Here is a 22825-nt window from a genome sequence, read left to right as displayed (position 1 = left end):
GGTGAAGTCACCCTCCAGTACCAGTGAGCAGGTGAAGTCACTCTCCAGTACCAGTGAGCAGGTGAAGTCACTCTCCAGTACCAGTGAGCAGGTGAAGTCACTCTCCAGTACCAGTGAGCAGGTGAAGTCACTCTCCAGTACCAGTGAGCAGGTGAAGTCACTCTCCAGTACCAGTAGGTGAAGTCACACTCCAGTACCAGTGAGCAGGTGAAGTCACTCTCCAGTACCAGTAGGTGAAGTCACCCTCCAGTACCAGTGGGTGAAGTCACTCTCCAGTACCAGTGAGCAGGTGAAGTCACTCTCCAGTACCAGTAGGTGAAGTCACACTCCAGTACCAGTGAGCAGGTGAAGTCACTCTCCAGTACCAGTAGGTGAAGTCACCCTCCAGTACCAGTAGGTGAAGTCACTCTCCAGTACCAGTAGGTGAAGTCACACTCCAGTACCAGTGAGCAGGTGAAGTCACTCTCCAGTACCAGTAGGTGAAGTCACACTCCAGTACCAGTGAGCAGGTGAAGTCACTCTCCAGTACCAGTAGGTGAAGTCACTCTCCAGTACCAGTGAGCAGGTGAAGTCACTCTCCAGTACCAGCAGGTGAAGTTACCCTCCAGTACCAGTAGGTGAAGTCACTCTCCAGTACCAGTGAGCAGGTGAAGTCACTCTCCAGTACCAGTGAGCATGTGAAGTCACTCTCCAGTACCAGTGAGCAGGTGAAGTCACTCTCCAGTACCAGTGAGCAGGTGAAGTTACCCTCCAGTACCAGTGAGCAGGTGAAGTTACCCTCCAGTACCAGTGAGCAGGTGAAGTTACCCTCCAGTACCAGTGAGCAGGTGAAGTCACTCTCCAGTACCAGTGAGCAGGTGAAGTTACCCTCCAGTACCAGTGAGCAGGTGAAGTTACCCTCCAGTACCAGTGAGCAGGTGAAGTCACTCTCCAGTACCAGTGAGCAGGTGAAGTCACTCTCCAGTACCAGTGAGCAGGTGAAGTTACCCTCCAGTACCAGTGAGCAGGTGAAGTCACTCTCCAGTACCAGTGAGCAGGTGAAGTCACTCTCCAGTACCAGTGAGCAGGTGAAGTTACCCTCCAGTACCAGTGAGCAGGTGAAGTTACCCTCCAGTACCAGTGAGCAGGTGAAGTTACCCTCCAGTACCAGTGAGCAGGTGAAGTTACCCTCCAGTACCAGTGAGCAGGTGAAGTTACCCTCCAGTACCAGTGAGCAGGTTCCTGGTCTGCCTCACAGGGACATTTCACCTGGCTTGACACACTGGGTCAAATAGTAGCTACAATTGCAGTTTGCTAGACCGACACCCTACAGCTTAACTGCATGGGAGCTAGCAATTCATCTCTAATGCAATAATATAATAAACTCTATTATGCCCAAGACTTGGCTGTAATTTACTCCTCCCTGAGAGTTTCCCTGCCATTTTTGATTGTTTATTAAATATTTGGTTGTAATCCTTATTTTAAATCATTAAATTCCTATTCCTTCCTATCTATAGAAAACATCAATATAACAAACGTGTCCTCCGAATAACCTCTGTGGACAAGTTGTAAATGTATTTACTCTAAAACCAAATTGATTCATGTGTGTCATAATAATCAGCTTGTTCCCCTCCACCTAAATGCCCCTTTAAGCATTAGTTAACCATTGCAAACCTGTCATAAAATTGCATGTACAGTAGGTGCAATATCACCATAGTCATGTGAATTATGGAGAGAGGAGTTTGGGGGGTATCAGTGTTATTATAATATAAGTATTAAATCTATTTGGTTATACCACTACTATAGTCTGTCACTGGATAAATGCATAGATATAAGTTCTGATGGAGTGTCACGTTTATCAAATGATGTTGATATACATGTATGATGTTGTAATCCATTTCGGACTGCTCATTAAAAAGACAATAAACGTGTTTTTTGTAATCGACACAATTGCCTGTATTTCTTTCAAATTGTGCTTTGTTTTGGATCAATGAAAAAATCCTAAACATAAAGTGGCATCAGCTCAGCAGCCTCCCACAGCAGCACAGCACCCAGTCAGCAGCACAGCACCCAGTCAGCAGCACAGCACCCAGTCAGCAGCACAGCACCCAGTCAGCAGCACATCAGCACAGCACCCAGTCAGCAGCACAGCACCCAGTCAGCAGCACATCAGCACAGCACCCAGTCAGCAGCACATCAGCACAGCACCCAGTCAGCAGCACATCAGCACAGCACCCAGTCAGCAGCACAGCACCCAGTCAGCAGCACAGCACCCAGTCAGCAGCACCCAGTCAGCATCACATCAGCACAGCACACAGCACCCAGTCAGCAGCACCCAGTCAGCATCACATCAGCACAGCACCCAGTCAGCAGAACAGCACACAGTCAGCAGCACAGCACCCAGTCAGCAGGAGATGTAAAGTGTGTAGCTGTCGGTCTGAGACCCCACACATCAGTTGAGCCCTTAATGAAATAGCTCAGTGATGAGGAGGCTCCTGTTTCCTCCTAGGCCTGATACAAGGGCTCCCGGGGGGCATGAGTCTGCTACTGTGTTGGTCTGATGAGAGGGAAAGATCCCCCTAGAGGCACAGTGTATCCTGCTATTATGCACCACGTTCACAAGTGAAGCCCTAACTGTCAAATATATGAAGAGCCTAGGTCATTAAAGGTGAGCCTCCCTCGCTCCTTCTTTTAGCTGTGTATATGCTGTGTGTATCTGTTAAGGCACAAGTGTACTTGTATATGTGAATGTCTTCCTCTGGATAATGTGTTTAGTCTCAGGAGTGAAAAAAATGTAAAAGCCTCACACATCAACGGTTCTTTCTAGCTGTTGATGCCGGAACATTCCAAAGCGCTGCACAGGCCTTGTTGCTTTGTGTACATCCCTCTCACTCTGGCAGGGTCTCAGTTTCCACCGTTTTAACATCCTCCACAACCGATTGGCATTCCGACTGTTGATAGAAAGACGCCTTGGCCTTCAAATGGATTTTTATATCTTAAAATACAGTTAAAGGATGTCTCCTGTATGGGTGTTTGATGTTTTCACGAAGTAGATCTGTTGACTTGCAGGGGCCTTACTTGTGTGTTAAAAGGCTGTGCAGGGTGGAGAGACATTATTTCCATTCTGATGAATGTCTGAGTGTATAGGGACACCTAGTGGTCAGTACACCCATGGTGTTATATTCAATGTGGTTGTTCTGTTACTCTTTCTCCACTAGGAGGTTGTATTGAGCCTACATTGAGATGTCATACTGTAGTGTAGGTCTACAGTACCTGTTGCTTCAACACATTTTGGGTGAAACTTGGAAAGAGAAAACTAAATAAAGTGCAGGCCAGACCCACAGAAACACCAGCAAGTTACGGTGGTGTCATAACACATTGTTCGAGAAAAACACAGCTCCTCCTTGTAGATTTTTTACATCTTACCACTAATGTGTGTGATTTTAGTGGCTGTAGGTACCGGTACTGACTGAAGGTTATTTTTACTGATCTCATAGGCATCGTAATGTGTTCTTGTCTAAGCTGCTGGGCTGGAACTAGCTTCATGCTAACCAGAGCCACAGGGCCTTGGCTGGCCAATACCTCAAACCTGTTGGACAGCACCACCACGGGTGCCATGGAGAGTGAGACCCAACCCAGATCCCACAGCATGGTTGGCTGTCGTTCTGCCAGGCCCAGACAGCACGTCGTCACCCTTGGCCAGCCAACCACAGCTCTGATTATGGCCTTGGCGCTATATGCTGCCCCCGGGGTCTGTGTGAGTGAGTGAGTGAGTGAGTGAGTGTGTGGATGTGCGTGTCTTCCAAAAGTATACGGTAAAACATCACGTCTGGGTTCAGTGTGTGTGTATGTGAGCGTGCATCTATGTGCACGCATGCACGGACATGTCTATATGCCTTCCCTACACTTAGCGCACATTCTGGGGTTCATAGGGGCAAAATGGTCCCCCCAGTCTGGAGCACAGAGAGGCAGATGCCAAGAAAGCATAACGCGTAGAGAAGCCACAAGAACACACGTCTTCCTGGATACTAAAAACAAACACAGCCCCGGGTCAAGAGAGCAGACAAAGCAAAGCACGTAGCGCAGAATATAAAGAGTATGGACAAGTCAGGAAGCTCCGTAAGGTGGAGTGCCAAGTACAATAGGAATACTGAAGGGAAGGTGTTCAGAGATGTGACCTTATGATGTCATTGTGGGCTCCGTGTTGTCTGGAGTCCAGGAATGTGTTCTGAGGCAGAAAAGGAAGGCTATCGAGTTTGAATTGCAGTACAGCCACGGTAGCCACCTATGATAGAGTCACACTGTATTTCCACACACATCGATGACATCCAGCCCTCCAGATGAAACTCACCACTAGATTTTGGTGACAGATTTGATGACAGTTTTTTTTTGGACAACACTGCCATCTGGTGGAAATAATTATTTTAATTACATGGTGGATAAAACGGATGAATGAATGAATGAAAACTTTATTTAACAGATTGCAGAATGGGTACAATACAGTACGGCTCAATACATACAATTGTTAAGGGGATGCAGACCTGAGAAAGACGTTTGTCTTGTTTCCATCAGGGTCCCCCATTTTCAATTCATATAGACATTTATGACATACACAACATACATGACATTTATGGCATAGGGACATATAGGTATTTAGTACTGATACATTTGTGACAAACGGTATTCAAATATACAGTACTGTTACCCCTAGATCCTGACAGAGTATATACATATGATGGGGAGGGGACTGTACATTAGGAGGGGGTGGGTGGGTGGGAGAGAGATATACATACGGCGGGGAGGGAATATATACATGCGGTGGGGAGGAGACTGTCTATTAGGAGGTGGTGGGGGTTTTGGGCATTTACGGTGGCCAGTTTCGAATTGCAGCCTCCTGTAGGTGCTCTTTAAGAGCGGTTTTGAATGTGGGTAGGGATTCACATTCTTTTACAGCTTTAGGTAGGGCGTTCCACATTGATGTGGCATAATTGCGAAACGTATTTAGTCCCTTGTTTGAGCCGAATCTGGGTTTAACATGATTTGTTGAGCTTCCTCTGGTGTAGTGGTTGTGGTATTCACTGACCTTTGGGAAGTATTTTGACATGTACATGGGTACCTTAGTCGTATAGTGTATCTTGTAGACCAGGCCCATTGCAAGTTGCTGTACTCTGTCGTCTACTCTAAGCCATCCTAGGTTGTCAAAGTGGGCAGGGGTGAGGTGGGTTCTGGGGGTAAGGTCAAGTAGTAGTCTGACCAGTTTGTTTTGTGATGTTTGTAATTTTGTTTTAAGCGCCTTTGAGGTGCTTTGGTACCATGAGGTGCACGCATAGTCGTAGTACCCTTGAATGAGTGCTCCTGCCAGAGTCTTCAGGGTATTCTTGTTTACCAGAGAGGAGATCCGGTACAAGAATCTAGTTCGTTGGTTGACTTTTTTTATTACATTGGATGCCATTTTGTCACAGGAAAGATGTGCCTCTTGGATGGAACCCAGGTAGGTAATTTCGTCTTTCCTTGTGACAATATTGTCACCCACTGCAATTGAGAAGCCGTCGGTCTTGCTGAGTTTGTTATTTGAACCGAAGAGAATGGACTCTGTTTTGCCCATGTGTAATGATAGTTTGTTATCAGCGAGCCATATGCAGATTTTGCCTAGTTCCGAGCTGAGGGTTTTTTCAACCTGCAACTTGTTCTTGTCAGAGACCAGCAGGGCTGAGTCGTCCGCAAACAGGAACAAGTTGCAGTCACAGGCTGATGACATGTCATTTGCATAAATTAGGAAGAGTAGCGGTCCTAGTATGATTCCTTGTGGAACACCACAGCTCACTGTGAGGGGGGGGGGATAGAGTACCGTTTACCTCTACCATCTGTTCTCTCCCCTCCAGGTAGGATTGCATCCAGCTCACCGATAAGCTATCAAAACCAATTGCTTTTAGCTTGTCAATCAGAATGGAGTGATTGACAGTGTCAAAGGCCTTTTGTAGGTCCAGCATGACCATGCCGCAGTATTTGCCCGCGTCCACCTCTTGTTTGATGTGGTCGTTCAATGACATTATGTCAGGTACGTTAGCTATTATGACTTTATGTTAGGTATGGTAGTTATTATGTTATGTATTATGACATTATGTTAGGTATGTTAGTTATTATGTTAGGTACGTTAGGTATTATGACATTGTTAGGTACGTTAACTCTGTTTTAAATAATTTTGGACAAGCCCATGTATTTGCAGTTGTAAAGTAAGTCCAAATCACTTCGAGTGTGAATGTGATACATCACAAGAAAAATACTTAACCTCTACAGTCTTTAAAGGTGCACTTATACAGCTTTGGGGTAGAAACTGTATAACTGAATAAACTGTCCTCAAGGAAAGTTGGGTCCCTACGCGTCCTGGGACACTGAAGCTACTGTATGAATCTGCCTGAAAAGTTGCTGGTTCACTGTGGTTGTTTACAAACATTAAAAGAAGGCTTACATTGGGTTCATGGTGCCTCAAAATTATTTTGTTTTGATTTATGATGACATAAAATACAATAATTAAAGAAATACAAGGATTACATAGTAATTATGTTTTGAACGGTAATTGCAGCTTGTGCTAATGTAACAAATGCCCCCCCCCCCCCCCCCCCCCCGAAACTGCAGTGAACCTTTAACTATGACTGAACACAACACTAACTTGACCATCTTTTGATAATAATGAAAACACTTCATCTGAAAACTTAAAATGTCTTTGTCTGAAGTAATCAATTCTCACTAGAGGCTACGTTCAAAGAGAAAATGCTTCCGGAATGCTTCTATAGACATTTTCAAGAAAAAATAAACTGAGGGGGTGAAGAGTCAAAAGACCAAGAGTGACATTTATGAAATATTTGTGGAGGCGTTATTGCTAAATCAAATCCATGGGCCTCTTTACTGGCTGCAGCGCTCATTCTATGATACATCGACATCATTCGCACAACAGTTTACATGCTGCTCTCCCCATACTCAGTCTCACTTCAGTAATTTCCCCATTCCTGTCTTACTTTGATGACCACGTTGTACAGGCCACAGGCGAGATTAATACGGCCCTCTTCAGATAATAGCTTGATGTAATAGAAACTGTGGTTGGTGACACAACAGCCATGCGAGAGTGGGGTAAGATGAGTCCGTGGGTAAATGCTGGTTGCACACTACATGATTTTAGCCCCGATTGTCCATTCCCAGACAGAATCTGCTATGCTCTTGTAGTGTGAACGATGCATGACTAGTCAACATGAGAGAAGGCCAGAAGGAGGAGGTTGACTGATGTGGGTTTTTCAATGGCCCAAAAGGCCGGCTGTCACAAAACAGTCGCATCTAGGGACCTTAAAACCTACTCTAGTGAGGCCTTTAAGAACAGGAGAGCCTGGACTGGTCAGATGAGCTCAGTGGTACACTAGTTGAAGAAACATGGCTTGGCTTGAAAACCAAATTCTCATCAATACTAAACAACATGGCCCCCCTGAGAACCACCAGGGTTCAAAATCGCGCTGAGCCATGGATGCATCCGGACATACTGACCTCTATGAAAACCAGAGACAAAAAATGCTCTGAACTTCATAAAAGTCAGTCAAAGCTTATCAAAAGCTTCAACAGTGATCTCCAAGCCTATGTGGTTAAACTCAGACAACAACGAAACAGGCTAAGAAACGATATAAATACCATGATCAAATCTGCACAAATTATTTTTGTCAATGATAAAACTGAGGAAAACAAAAACAAACCATGTGAGCTTTGGAAATTACTCAACAACCAACTAGGCTGCAGTAAGAAACTGAAAACCAGATTTACAAACATCAACATTAAGACAGATGACACTCTCATCACAGACAAGCTGGATGTGGCCAATCACTTAAACATCTTCTTTACAAACATAGCCACAACACTGGTTAATAAACTACCCTCCCACTCTGGGTACTTTGGTATAGAACACATCCTAGCCTACCACAAAAACCTAGGGGTTCGCAAAGACGATTTCAAACTCGAAATGGTAACAACTGATGAGGTGTACAAAAAACGTTAGGTTATGACTATAACCAAGTTCTGTTAATTAGGGGTGACGCTTGGCATCACTACTGCACTATCTTGCGTACGTGCACGCGTACTGAATAAACCACAAATGTACCTCTAATACCAGTATTAGTCTGACCACACCCCTCATCAGCTTACCTTCATAAGCAGGTGTGTGGTCACCTGCTCTCCTCCTTCCCAAGCTTTCACCACAAGGTGAGGTCAAGGGCTGCAGCGGCCGTCTGATGCCAAGCGTCACCCCTAATTAACAGAACTTGGTTATAGTCATAACCTAACGTTCTGTTTCATTAGGGGCTCTGCTTGGCATCACTACTGCACAAAGGGAGGCCAAGCGGAGCCGCTGGCTGACAAATACACCCCGCTGACAGCCCCCCAAAACCATCAGAACAGGGAGGGCCGAGCCCCCCCGACCCCCCCTAATGGAGGGTATCCCCCCTATTAGAGGCTTCACGGGAAGGCGACAGACCCGACCGTGCGAAGAGGCACTCAAGCAACTTAACGCACAGGGTGAGCAGACCGTGGCTTGACCCCACGACTACACACACGCACAACCCGCATGCCACCCGGGAACGAACGGAGGAACAACCTCGTTACTGCCCCCAGAATCACGGGGTCAAGGGCAAACCCAACCCCGTGGCAAGGCCGTAGCAGCGGAGCGCGAAGGAAGACCCAGACCCACCAAAAGGACTGGACTCCCTGGAATGGGGGCCCGGAGAAGTCCATGATGCCAGCATCAAGACCCCACCAGGTGGGCACGTAGTGCCCCGCCCCCCACATCGCCAGCGTATTCGGACAAAGGCCCCCCAGTTACTGCACCTGGTAATCCCAGGCGGTATCCCAAGTACTAACCAGGCCAGAACCTGCTTAGCTTCCGAGATCGGACGAGATCGGGCGTGTTCAGGTCGGTATGGCCGTAAACCGAGTGGGCCCCGTCCCCCCAACAGTACACCGCCTGGCACACTAACCCTGCAGAACAGACAGTCAGCATGGCCGTAAGCACACAAAAAAGGTTAACCAACGGAAGCAGGCAGCGCACCGGGGAAAAACCAGGCAACAGGCTGTTAACCCTAGCCTGGAGACTGCGGACGAGACAGGCGCCAGAGGGGACAGCTGAACACAGCCGCCCCGGCGGAAGGAGCGTAAGCTGGCGGTGTTGCATGACCAAGCCTCCATTTAAAAACCCCCACCCAGAGGGGTCGAGGCAGAGAAGGCTGACACGATTGGCAGACGTCATGAACGTGCAGGGGCACCCTCAAACGGTGAACCCGGGAGTTGACACTGCTCCAACACACCAGGGAATCAACCACCTCGGTGTTACCCAATGCAGTGGTTGTTCCTATAACCCCTCAAGAAAAAACTCCAAAACACACCTGCGGGTATACACCGGCTATACCGCAGTACAAGTGTTTCAGTTTCCAAAAAGGGTTAACCCAGGCCTACGGGTCGCAAACATCACTTCGGACCGGGCCTGGCGGTACGGGAAGCACAGGGTCACCAGAGGAGGTCAAAAAACCACCCCCACAGGCCCCTCTTCGCCATGCGTGAGAGAGGAGCGAAAAATAATGGAGAACCAGCCCCTAAGCACACCGTACCTGGTATTCCCCGGCGGTCTCCCAACCAAGTACTAACCAGGACCAACCTGTGTAGCGGCCGAGATCCGACGAGATCGAGCGCGTACAGAATGGCATGGCTGTAAGCCATGACGACAGTGCTGAGTAAAAACATACCCAACCAGGGTCTCCATAGCGCTTAACCCTGTGACACCCAGACCGACCTGGCATTTTTCCCCCTGAAAAAAGCCCAAGTCCCTCAGGGTACCAGAACAGCAGATCTGCATCCCCGGCGGACAACGGGTTCAACTGATCTGGACCAGCGTGACCAGAACCAGTCCCGTGCCCTAACCACGCCGACATGCCTACTCCAGGAGAAGGGCAGATATGCGTGTTGATCTTAACATGAAAAGAAGGCGCCACCCAGACGTTCGGACGAACCGCGCCTGGTGGCCCACCCCAAGGGCGTGAGACCCCACTACATATGTTCAGATCCATCCCGTCATCATCCCCCAGACATGAACGAGAATCCGTCGACAACCCACCCAGGTCATGGGATGTGGTCGTCGGAAGAGGAAAAACCCCCATCTCAGTTGCTTTATAAAAACGCTGTTTCAACCACAAGCAACCAAGGCGTGCCAGTCAATCGCCTGTTTACAGCGAGCTAGCACTATACGTGCGTCGGGACACACCCCCATCAATGAACAGGCTATTTAGACCTGTCATTGAATCCCCAAGGCGCCCAGGGGAACGACAAGAGGGGTGTGACACTCCCTAACTCCAACACTTCTGGAATAGAAAGAAGGAAGCATCAACAGTATGTATCCCAGTCTACACAGCCGGGGTAAAAAATGTTCACATTTTTACATCCCACCACCCTCCCATAGGAAAGAGACGGGGATCCCCAGAGAGACTTCCCACGCGAGCTGTACAGATTGAAAAGAATATATTGCACCTTGAGCCATGTAAAAAACTGGTTTTAGGGCCTCCGGGGAAGAGGCACTGAACCCATACACACTCAATAAACGAATTGAATCGAATACATACAATAGAAAAGGACCCTTCTAGAGGGTCCACTCACTTTGACAATCTGAGGAGGAAGGCTCTGTACTCTGATGGAGGCTTCCTCACATGGAAGAAGGAGTCCGAACTCACAGAAGGCCTGAATAGGCGCTTGGTGAGGAGGAGCCCTGACCACCCCCCCTGAAAACAGATCCATCACATGGACCTGAACAGCACACGGAAGTCCTACCAACAGAGACGCGCACGGTGACGTACTCTATGGCGGGGGAATTCCTGCGGTGCACACGCCCAATATACCAGGCCGTGGGACCAGGAACTCCCTCCCCCCCCCCCCCCCCCCCCGTAACGTGCCGAACCGCCACGTGACGGGAACTTTGAAGGACAGGGGGTGTACCCCTGACCGACAGAACAATGGGGAGAGGAAAGGTTACCAGTTCACCCCTTTACGACCCCACACCCATGATACGACGTAACGACAAAAAGAGAAAATGACACAGTCATAGTCAGCTCTATGAAGCGTTTCACAGCTCCACACAGCGCATGAGCTAACCTGCTATCTGATTTTTACTAAGGAAAAACACAGAATAGAGAGGGCTCTAAGAACCCCGGTCCAACATACACATGTGCTTCTGTGGCCAGTACAACCCAGTTGTAGGTCACATGACACACACAACCCATCATCACCTACAAAAAATGGCAAAAACACTCAACAGAGGAACGCCGTTTTTTTCACAATGAGAGAATACATCATTCTTGATTAGTATCGACCACAGGCCTTGCTAAGCACACATGACAGCAACCAAACCAATTTCCCTTTAGGAAATAAGTTTCTCCAGCAGATTTAGCACAACCTCAGCAATCAAGCTAAGAGTTACATCGTATCCCTACCACACAAAAGACACAATTAATGCACAACATGTCTGATAGGAGGTGATAAAGTCCCCAGGGAACCGGGGGGGAAAACACAATCCTCCTATTTTACCCTCAATACGGCCAGTTAAAACAGGAAAACCTGTTAATGTGTGAACACACTGTTCATTGTCATTACAGTCTGAGAAAGAACATTCTTTTACTCACTTGTCACCAAGCATAGCTTCATAGGTTAGTTACCTTAGTTGTGAGTACACGGCCGTGTTACTCACACAACAACCAGATCATTACATCCCGTTTGCACGGAGAAGCTAACTGCCAGTGACAAAAACAGCTCACACATAACCCGCAACGTATCCTAAATGCATTGTAGCAACACACGTTTTGGGAAAAACACCGTTATTCACAATACATTTAGCAAAGTAAAACCAGAAGACGTGTTATGAGGTCTGGTCAACCCCGTTCCTACCCGGAACGCAGATCAGCGAAGTGCAGTCACAAGACACCGTAGAACACAGCCGTCCTGTGTTGTTCGATCCGGGCAGCGTCGCCGCTCCAACCAGTCGCTACAGTCCTCTTTGTTGACGCAATCCCCGTCCAGGCTCAGGGTAGGGTCGACGAACATCCCCTGTCAAGGATGACGTCGTGGTCAAGAGTGTAAAACATGTTAAAATCAAAGCACGTTCAACAGAATAGCATCAAGCTAACGGCTGCCCCAACCGTTCGGGTGCTATTGCTTCTGCTCGCGAGACGCCGATCTAACGACGCACGCGATCAGAAGCGAGCTCACGGCGGCGCGCGAGAAGCTAAGCTACCCCGCGCCAGGCCATGGCCATAGCAGCAAGCTAACGTTACCTAGCGACCACGACATGCTAGCCCCGCAGCTAACAGCTGACTGGCTAATAGTAGGCCTTAAGCAGGCCATGCAGCGATCCAGCAGGCTAACGCAGCAGTTAACAGCTGACCGGCTAACCGTAAGCTATGAACATGTAAACAATGACATAACACTCACCCAGACAGGCCGCCGTTCTGAACCTCTCCTCACTTTTTAAGAGAAAAGAGAAAACAAGATGTCAACACCGTTTCACAACGGTGACATTACCACATCCGACGGAATCAGCACAGTACCAACTGGCCTGTATAGCTGACTTTGAACATGAATCTGCCGCTATCGCACATTACATGCACATATCCCCTCGTGAAGGAATACTCTCATTTGGATATGAAAGATGGGGCCTTAACACGGTGACAGAGAGAATCCACTCGTCCAGAACACACAGGGATCACCAGTGTCAATGGTCGCGGCCCACTAGTTAAAACTATAATGGTCTCCAGACCAAGGCCTTCTGTCGCCTAGGTGGCTGAACAAAGGACCCTAGTCTGGGGCCGGTTTCCATAAACTTTGTCAAGTAGCCCCCATAGCACTAACAGACAAGTGGAGCCCGCCAGCAAACACTACTCACCCAACCTGGAACGCACTGCTTCTCACAACAGCGGCATGTCCGACAGTTCAGCTGTGGCCTGACAGGTTTCACCCCAACAAACACAGCAAGGAACTGCAGTTGAGAAGCATGCAGCGGCGTGCTCCCAATACGAAAACCGGTGGAGGGTTTTTAGAATGATCATCATCTTCCAGACACTCCAGTACGAAGACAATATCGCCGTATTTTCTCGAAAATAGTGAGAGAGAAAATAAAGATATGATGTCAACGTATCCTTGTTTCCCAAAGCTGCTCCTAAACCTTTCTTCCATCATGGTGTCAAGTGTGGGGATCTACCGAGGCACTTCTTCCTTGTGGTGAAAGCGAGAAGGAGGAGAGCAGGTGACCACACACCTGCTTATGAAGGTAAGCTGATGAGGGGTGTGGTCAGACTAATACTGGTATTAGAGGTACATTTGTGGTTTATTCAGTACGCGTGCACGTACGCGAGATAGTGCAGTAGTGATGCCAAGCAGAGCCCCTAATGAAACAGAACTGAACGCCCTCCAACCTAACAAGGCCACTGGCCATGACAATATCCCCTCCAAATTCCTCAGAGACTCAGCAGCCACCATCACCCACATAATAAACCTCTCCATAAAACTCCCCAAAGATTTCAAAATTGCGAGAGTGACCCCACTGCGCAAAAAAGGCAGCAAATTAGACCCAGGCAACTACCGCCCTGTTTCTATTCTTACCTCCATCTCGAAAGTTATGGAAAAAAAATTCTACGAACAGGTCGAAAAGTACCTCGCGAAAAATTTGCTAATCTACGAATGCCAATCTGGCTTCAGAACATCCCATTCCACTGACACATGCCTTCTCTATTTGAACGACCACATCAAACACGAGGTGGATGCGGGCAAATACTGCGGCATGGTCATGCTGGACCTCCAAAATACTTTCGACACAGTCAATCACTCCATTCTGATTGATAAACTTAAAGCAATTGGTTTTTGATAGTTCATCAGTGAGCTGGATGCAATCCTACCTGGAGGGGAGAGAACATGGTGGAGGTGAACGGTACACTGCCCCCCTCCCAGTGAGCTGTGGTGTTCCACAAGGAAGCATACTAGGACCTTTACTGTTCCTAATATATGCAAATGACATGATTCAAGATTCAATAGTTTTATTTCAAACCACAGTGTTAGTTTGGCTACATTTACCATTGTCCGGCAAAACAACATTTGAAAAATAAATGAAATGGGAAAAGAGGAACCCCCCCCCCCCCCCCCCCAATTTTTTTTTAAATAAAACAACAGCCAGAAACTATACACTGTTTGAAAAGGAGATGGAAGAAGCAAAGCGTATCTGTTTCCATCCCTCATCAATAACTAATTGCAATATTATATATACTTCAGCAAGTACAATATGACACGATTTCCAATACATAACATATGATACAATACAATTTGCAAATACTTCAACTACACACAACACAATCACACATGCACACACACGCACACACACTAGAGTCTAGATGGTGCTTTAACTCAACACTGCTGAAGAACGATGAATTTAATCTACAATTTAGAGAGAAGCTCATTGAATTCATGCAGTTTAATGCTGATTTGGTGCAAGACCCCAGAACGTTTTGGAATGCGGTCAAGGGGTTTATTAGGAGTAATACCACTCTATTTGCTTCCAATCTCCGCAAGGGGCGTCTCTCCAAGTTGGTGGAATTGGAAGAGCAGCATAAAACATTGATGTCATCTATGCAGCGCAAATATTCTAACCATCTGGAACTCCAAATTAAAGTGGTGAAAAAGGAGATAAACTCCATTTTGAGACAACAGTCTGAATTTCAAATGCACAGAACAAGACAACACTACTACTTTCATGGCTCTAGACCTAGTCACCTACTGGCTATGAAAATACGGGCCAGCGATCAATTTGCGGATATCCCTGCCATTAAGAACCAACAGGGGGAGATAACCACGACCCCAAGAAAATCAATGACACATTTCGCTCATTTTATTCCAACCTATACGAGTCAGAAGTGGTCCTTGATCACGCCAAGCTCGAGGACTATCTTAATCAAATTAACCTACCACAAGTCTCAGAGGAGGACGCAAAGCGGTTAGCTGAACCTATCACACTGGAGGAACTCAGGGAAGCAATTGCGGACATGCAGCGGGGCAAGGCTCCAGGTTGGGACGGCATCCCACCGGAGCTCTACACTGCGTTTTGGGATATACTTGGTCCCTTATTACTCTCAATGATTTTACACTCAGTCGAGGAGGGCAATTTTGCCAGGGATGTCAATATGGCACTTATATCTGTTCTACTCAAGAAAGATAAGGACCCCACTGAATGTGGCAGCTATAGACCCTTAAGTCTCCTCGGAGCCGATCTAAAGCTATATGCTAAGGTGCTAGCCATCCGACTTCAGAAGCATATGACATTTCTGGTTAACCCCGATCAGACCGGCTTTATAAGAGGCCGACTGGTCACGGATAATATCAGATGTTTACTGCACGTGATTGATGCCAGTAAGGATGTCGCCACCCCTACGGCTGTCATGTCCTTAGACGCGATGAAGGAATTTGACAGATTGGAGTGGTCATATCTATGGGCAGTACTTAGAAGGATGGGATTGGGTGAGGGTTTCATTCACATGATCAAAGTCCTCTACACAGGTCCCTCTGCATGATTTTGACAGGGAAGCTCTGCTCACCACTCTTCGCGGTCTCGCGCTCTTCTAGACAGGGGTGTCCTCTTAGCCCAGGACTCTTTGCTTTATCGCTCGAACCTTTAGCTCACTACATAAGACAATCCCGGGTTATATCCCCTGTGTCGATTAAGGGCACACTTCACCATATCAGCTTATACGCGGATGATGTACTCCTATTTATTCAGAATCCAGCCGCCTCTCTGCCCTACCTCCTCCAAGTAATAGATGACTTCGGCAGCCTATCTGGATTTAAGATCAACTGGCCAAAATTCTTCCACTCAACGAAGCTGCAAAGGCAACCCTCCTTCCAGCAAATATTCTCATGGTAGAGCACTTTAAATGCCTGGGGATTGAAATATTCCCAACTGTCAACCAGACAGTAAAGTATAACTACTCCAGCTTGGGTGACAGGATTACGAAGGATTTTGACAGGTGGTCCAAATCAAAGAACTCATTACAGGCCCGTGCCTCGATAATTAAGATGAATGTCTTACCTAGAATACATTTTATCAGCTCCATGCTCCCGTTGTCCCCTCCTGTTGGTTACTGGCAAAAACTGCACTCTGCTGCATATAAATTCGTCTGGAATAACAAATGCCCACGCTTAAAGAGATCCACTGCACAGAGGAGTAAGCTCGACGGGGGTTTAGCATTTCCAGACTTTAAGTATTATTTCCAAGCTTACTCTCTAAGACCTATCACTTGGTTTGACGCTCAAGCGGCTGTCTCCTGGCGTCCATTGGAGGAGGAGATGGTACTGTATACCCACACAGACTTCAAGATATCGTGTATACCAACATCTCAATTAAGCAATGCAAATTACGATTTGGACCTCTGATCACACATGTGATCCAGATTTGGCGTGACACCCAGAAAGCACGCACTAACCGTCATAAGTGGCACACGTACTCCCCACTATTCAATAACAATTTGCTCCTTATTGGACAACGACCCATTAGATTCCCCAGATGGGAGGGGAAATGTATCCATTTATTGAGGGATATGTTCAATGACTCTGGTATCCGGTCCTTTCAGGACCTATCCAACGAATTTGATCTCCCCGGTAACACCTTTTTCTTTTATTTACAAATGAGGGCAGCACTAAAGGCTCACGGAGTTCCATGGGACACTCCACTAGAACGTCATCGGTTTCACAAATTCTTCTATGACAGAGAGACATCGAGAGGCTTTGTCTCTGACTTTTATCGGCACCTACTTAATTCCTCATACAAAGACCTACCCTTAGATACGATTTGGAGAACGGATATCCCTGAGTTGGATATATATTTTGACTGGGATGCGGTATGGGAAAATATTAGGCTATCATCACGCAACCCAGATCACCAACAGATTCATCTAAATTTTGTTCATAGGACTTCATAGGCGATTGAACTTGATGGGTCTCAGGCCTGACTCTCGATGTACCTTGTGTCCAGCCGGTGCCATTGGAACATACATGCACATGTACTGGGAATGCTCACCTGTTGAGAGCTTTTGGGAAAATGTCACCACTCAGCTGTCAGAGATTTTCTCTCTAACTATACCGGCCTTGCCTTCAGTTTTGTTGTTAAATGATGTTTCTCAACTGCCGACCTCTGCACAAGTAAAGAGACTAATTTTGGCTGGTCTGACGGCTGCCAAAAAGCTGATTGCCTCACGCTGGATACAACCAGATAAATTATGTCCGAAGGTATGGATTCTCACCTATCTTGATGTTATTTACTTGGAGATTTCCACTGCACGTATCATAGGTGTTAATGAGGCCAATATCGCGGTATGGTGGGCAGTGGTGGAAAAACTAAAAGAACGCATATGATTCTGGAAGATGAGCACTGAATAAGGTGTTATATTGATGTCTTACGTTGGGGTCCTGGGGCGAGAGGGGGGGGGGGGGGAGAACGAGCGAATATTCATGTGTGTTGATGGTTATGGTGTTTTTTGTATTTTTGTTTTATTTATTATTTTTCATTCAATGTTGATTCTATGTATATTTTCTGATTTTCTGACCCCTTCTGGTCTGGGTCTGGTGATCGTGGGCTCTGGCTGGGGGTGGCCGCGGTTCGGAGTCTCTGCGGGTCAAGGCGCTAAAGAGGCATGGTGCTTTGGCTCTCGGGGGGGCCGGGCTGGGGGTCCTCCGGGATGGGGCTTGTGGTTGCCGGGCCTGGAGGTGGAGGGGATTCGGTAAGCAATTTTATAGTATATATTTTATTTTATTTTATTATACTTTTATTTTGTGACAACCTTATTGTCTAATCAGTGTTGTGTTAGTTTATGTTCTTGAATGTATTTTATGTATTATTGTTATTATTGTGTTGTGAGTTGTGTTGTTTCATGTTTGAAAATTGAAAATAAAAAAAGAATTTGTCACAAAAAAAAGAGAAAATGCAACCACTCCCACCCACCACCCGCCACCTGAATGTGAATAGGAGCAGTGCGTTGGGTGATGCTCCCACTGCCCAGTGGCTGTCCATCCAGGGCTTGGACGGGAACGGGTACCACCAACTTCTCGACCGGGATCCCCCACTCCTTTACCAACCTCACATGTATAAGATTGCCCGCCGCCCCTGAGTCAATCAACGCCATGGTTCTTCTGATGTCGCTCCCACACTTGACTGCAACATTAAAGAAAGTACGAGTGTCGGGAGAACAAGAGGAGTTGAGCCCACCTGCCAGCGCCTCCTCAGGACCTAGCAGGCTCCTCCTTTTCCCGACGAGCCCCGATAACTGCCGAAGCGATGGCCGGTGCGTCAGCGTTTCTCCTCGATGAAGCGCCGTCGCTCCTCGTCTGAGAGCGACAGCGCCCCAAGCTGCATGGGTTCATCACCCAGTGGCTCACTCGTGTAGTGCAGGAAGTTATCGACACCAGGAGAAGAAGGGACACGTACCTGAGCAGCTGTTCCTCGCTCACGTTCCCTCTCCCGATGTCGATTGTCCATGCGGGTGGCCATGTTGATGATGCCATCCAATCGCTCCGGCAACTCACGTACGGAGAGCTCGTCTCTCATCCGCACGGAGAGCCCCTGAACAAACAACACACAACAGGGAATCTCAGGCCAAGCTGCCTCCCGGGCCATGATCCTGAAATCAATGGCGTAATCTGCGACATTGCGGAGGCCCTGCCGGCAGGCGAGAAGCCGCACCCCCCCGGCCTCGTAAATCGAGAGTACTCGGGAAGTATCGAAGATCCTTCTCAACTCCCCGGTAAAGGCGTCCACATTGTTGCAGATTACCGACCCACCTTCCCATTCAGCCGTAGCCCAGGAGAGCGCTCGGAGGGAGGGTAATGATGTAAGCGACCTGGGAAGTGGCGGAGGGGAATGAACATGGCTGTAACTGGAACACGAGTGAACACTGGGTGATGAATTCCCTACACCCCTCCGGTGCTCCCGCGTGGCGGCCCAGCGGTGACAGCCGTGGCTCCCGGACCTCTTCCTGGCTTCCGAAAGCCCCCCGACCTCTCTCGCCGCCGACAGCCGCTCCCTCCGGCGCCGACTCTGCACCCGCCGTCCTCACCTCAGCCACCTCGGTACGAGCCATCTGGGCCAACGCCGAACTCGCCGTCTCCTGGGAGGTAATGGCGAGCCCTCCCAGTCAAACCAGCTCGGCGCTGACCTGTAGTTGGCGTTCTGCTACCAGCCACAGAGCATTCTTCTGCTCCCGGAGCATCTCCACCATTGCCTCCATGGAACCTGGATGGTAGAATCTTCTGTTATGGGGGAGGCAGGTAGGTTCCAGTTGTGGAGAGCAATAAACAGAGGCAGAGAAGGTTTAGGGCGCGAGGGAGCGAAATGCGCTGCAGTCGGCTTTTTTTTCAGCGCCTTTCAGCTTTTTTATGCGGCCGCACACAGCCTAGAGAGTTGAAACTTTCTGAACTTTCCAGAGCGGTGCGCCGAGCGCATATTCAGACAACCAATCACAGCCAGTCATATACCACTCTGCTTGTAACCTGACACCGGAGCTGCCTGCCTGTCTACCCGCAAGAGACAGGAGCAGTATGAGGGCACAAATACACTAATAACTACACGAATACACTAATAAAAAGCAAAGGGCGAACTGTGGTGTCAGGCAATAACTATATATATGTTAGGGTTTGTAACCGACCTCAAGCGCAACGGCACAGAGAGAGTTGTTTCAGAGTTAGCCAAAGCAAGGGCGTATTTATTCTCAGAGTCACAAGATTGAATTAGGTTGAGCAACAGAACAAACGGGGAATCTGGCATGTGAAGATTGTTGCGGCTCTGCAGATTCTCCCAGTAGGTGGTGGTGAGGAATTAGCTTGTGACGTCTGAAGCCGCTCTGCAGATCCTCCCAGTATTCACTCCAGGTGGAAACGGAGAGAGAGAGAGAAATCCCAGTTAGCCCAGCGCACAACAGAAACAGAGAGGTGACTGATCCAAATAAATATCCAAGTGACTTGATCTTCGGTGTGATACACACAGTTAGCAGAGTCCAGAGAAAAAACAATACGGTAATCCAAAGTGTAAATCCAACAACAAAAAATAGGTGAGAACAGTATAACAAAAACGGGATCTCTTCGGTGTTTCACAAACACACAAAAAACATGGTGATCCAAAAAGAACTGTTTCCAAAAACTCACCAGAGCGCAACGCGTAAAGCGGGCAGATAAACGAGGCGCAGCTTCGTACGGGGAATCAGGTTCTCCACAGGGATTACATCACGAAAGTCCTGGGGAGCAACAGACAGGGAACAGCGACGGGAAAGACAGGCAAATGCAGGAGAATATTCAAAACGATCCAACATCGATATTAGGGGGATCAGGGTATATAAAGCCACAGGGCGCTGATGACAAGCTGTGACAGCTGCGGGATGAAATTGATCATTGCTCCAGAAGCGTGTGGTGGGGAGAGCACCAATCAACACGGCACCTTACAGGAAAGAAGCGTGTGGCGGGGAATGCAATTAATTAACAAAATACCTTAAAGGAACGGAGCGAGTGGGTGGGGAGCGGACCAAACCTCACAATATATATAATTGATATACAATAAAGTGTATTAAAATATGCTATATGTGCAAAACCGCGGCAGTAAAACACGATGGCTGTCGCTAGATTTCTTTCTCTCTGTCATCTCGCTACAAGATGCGCTTCATCCCAAAACTACCGGCGCACTGCCAGCGTTTTTTTGCTGGAAATATGAGGCAGGTGGACGCGGGCCCTTACTCGTTATTCGGTGGTTCTCTTTATTGTAGAACGGTACACCTAGAGTAATTTCAATAGTAAACAATACTGACACAGGGCATCTAGGAATAGGAGAGAATATAATAATTAAGACAGCAAGGTCCAGATCCCGAGGTACCGCTGTGTACCGTGCAGGGAGATTGTGTGAAGATTCGACAACTAGAAGCAGAAAGACAGGGGCTAAATAGGACCACATTCCTGACAAACCAAGCGCACCACAGTGACAGTCAATCAGGAGACCCAGACAATAAGTGACAGGGGAGACAAGTGACAGGGGAGACAAGTGACAGGTGTCAGAATGGTGGGTGGTTCTCAGGCGGCCGCCAGAGAACCCAGAGCGTTACAGCTGTCTGGTGAAAATATGCGACAGGCTGCCTCCTCGTGTACCCGAGGGGACACGTGATGCAAGGCTTCTATCCTCACTACAGCCGACCAGTGGGAGGCATAGTCTAGCAACGTTCAAGATGGGAGGGGAGAATTGAAGGGGAAAAATTGGCGATACGAAATTGGGATGGGAGAAAAATATAAAAATAATGAGAAAAAGTGGATTAAAAAAAGAAAAAGAAATTAAATAGAATGTGTTTGTATTTGATGGAGGAATAGACAAGCTTTTATTATATCCGGATCTTTTACTTGAAACGTGCTCAGTTTACCCCATGTGTGGCTCAACTAACTTACCTTTTGGTGAGGCTCAACTACTCCTAACCTGGGCCAAGTTGAGCCAGAGGACCTTTTCTTTTCCCCTTTAAGAGATATATATATCTCATATAATCAGTGGTGCAGTGCTGGGCAACCGCGGTCAAACGGCGTTTGGGCTTCGAAGTGCGCGCATCCTATTATTATGCAAAGTCTAGGTGATAAGTGCCTAGACTTTGCATAATAATAGGATACCGTTTGGCCTCCGCCCATATTACGACTGCACCCCTGCATATAATATACGCTGCGACCGTTACCATGGCGACCATTTAAAATATACATATATATATATTTTTTGTTTTACATGTTATTTACATTTTTTTGTTTAAGATATTTCTTCTATAAAAATAAATGAATATATATAATATAATAATAAATTACATGTAAAATGTTAAAAAAAAGTATATACAGTATATAAAAAAAGGGTCGCTATGGTGATGGTCGCTATGGTAACCGTCACCATGGTAACGGTCACTATGGTAATCGGCTATGGTGACGGTCGCTATGGTGACGGTCCTTATGGTAACGGTCGCCTGATCCTCTCCCGTTGGCCGGCAGTGCACAGGCATCACCCACACTTTCACAATTTCCTCAGTGTAATTGTCTAGTGTTTGGTATGTTATGTATTGACATTAGGTTAGGTATTATGTTAGGTACCTTAGGTATTATGACATTATGTTAGGTACCATAGGTATTATATTAGGTACCTTAGGTATTATGACATTATGTTAGGTACCATAGGTATTATGTTAGGTACCTTAGGTATTATGACATTATGTTAGGTACCATAGGTATTATATTAGGTACCTTAGGTATTATGACATTATGTTAGGTACCATAGGTATTATGTTAGGTACCTTAGGTATTATGACATTATGTTAGGTACCATAGGTATTATGTTAGGTACCTTAGGTATTATGACATTATGTTAGGTACCATAGGTATTATGTTAGGTACCTTAGGTATTATGACATTATGTTAGGTACCATAGGTATTATGTTAGGTACCATAGGTATTATGTTAGCAGTAGTTCAAGTTCAAGTTTCTTTAATATTTGTCATACAGAAGTACAGAATACTTTTATACAAAATGCTTCTTACTGTTACGCTCCAGAGACTGTGCAAGACAAGATAAGTATGAAATAAAATAACATAGTAAAATTAGAAGTAAAAAAATGAGGTCACAGTGTTCAGTTTAGACATATGTACAATGTTCGATGCAGAATAGACGTAGTTACCATACAATATACAATACTGTGCAGTGTACTAATATACAATACTATATAGTGCAAGGCAGAAATGGGACGAGGTGC

This window comes from Notolepis coatsorum (assembly GCF_963971535.1).
Source record: "Notolepis coatsorum genome assembly, chromosome: 19".
Taxonomy (NCBI): domain Eukaryota; kingdom Metazoa; phylum Chordata; class Actinopteri; order Aulopiformes; family Paralepididae; genus Notolepis; species Notolepis coatsorum.
This window is presented reverse-complemented; position numbering follows the sequence as displayed.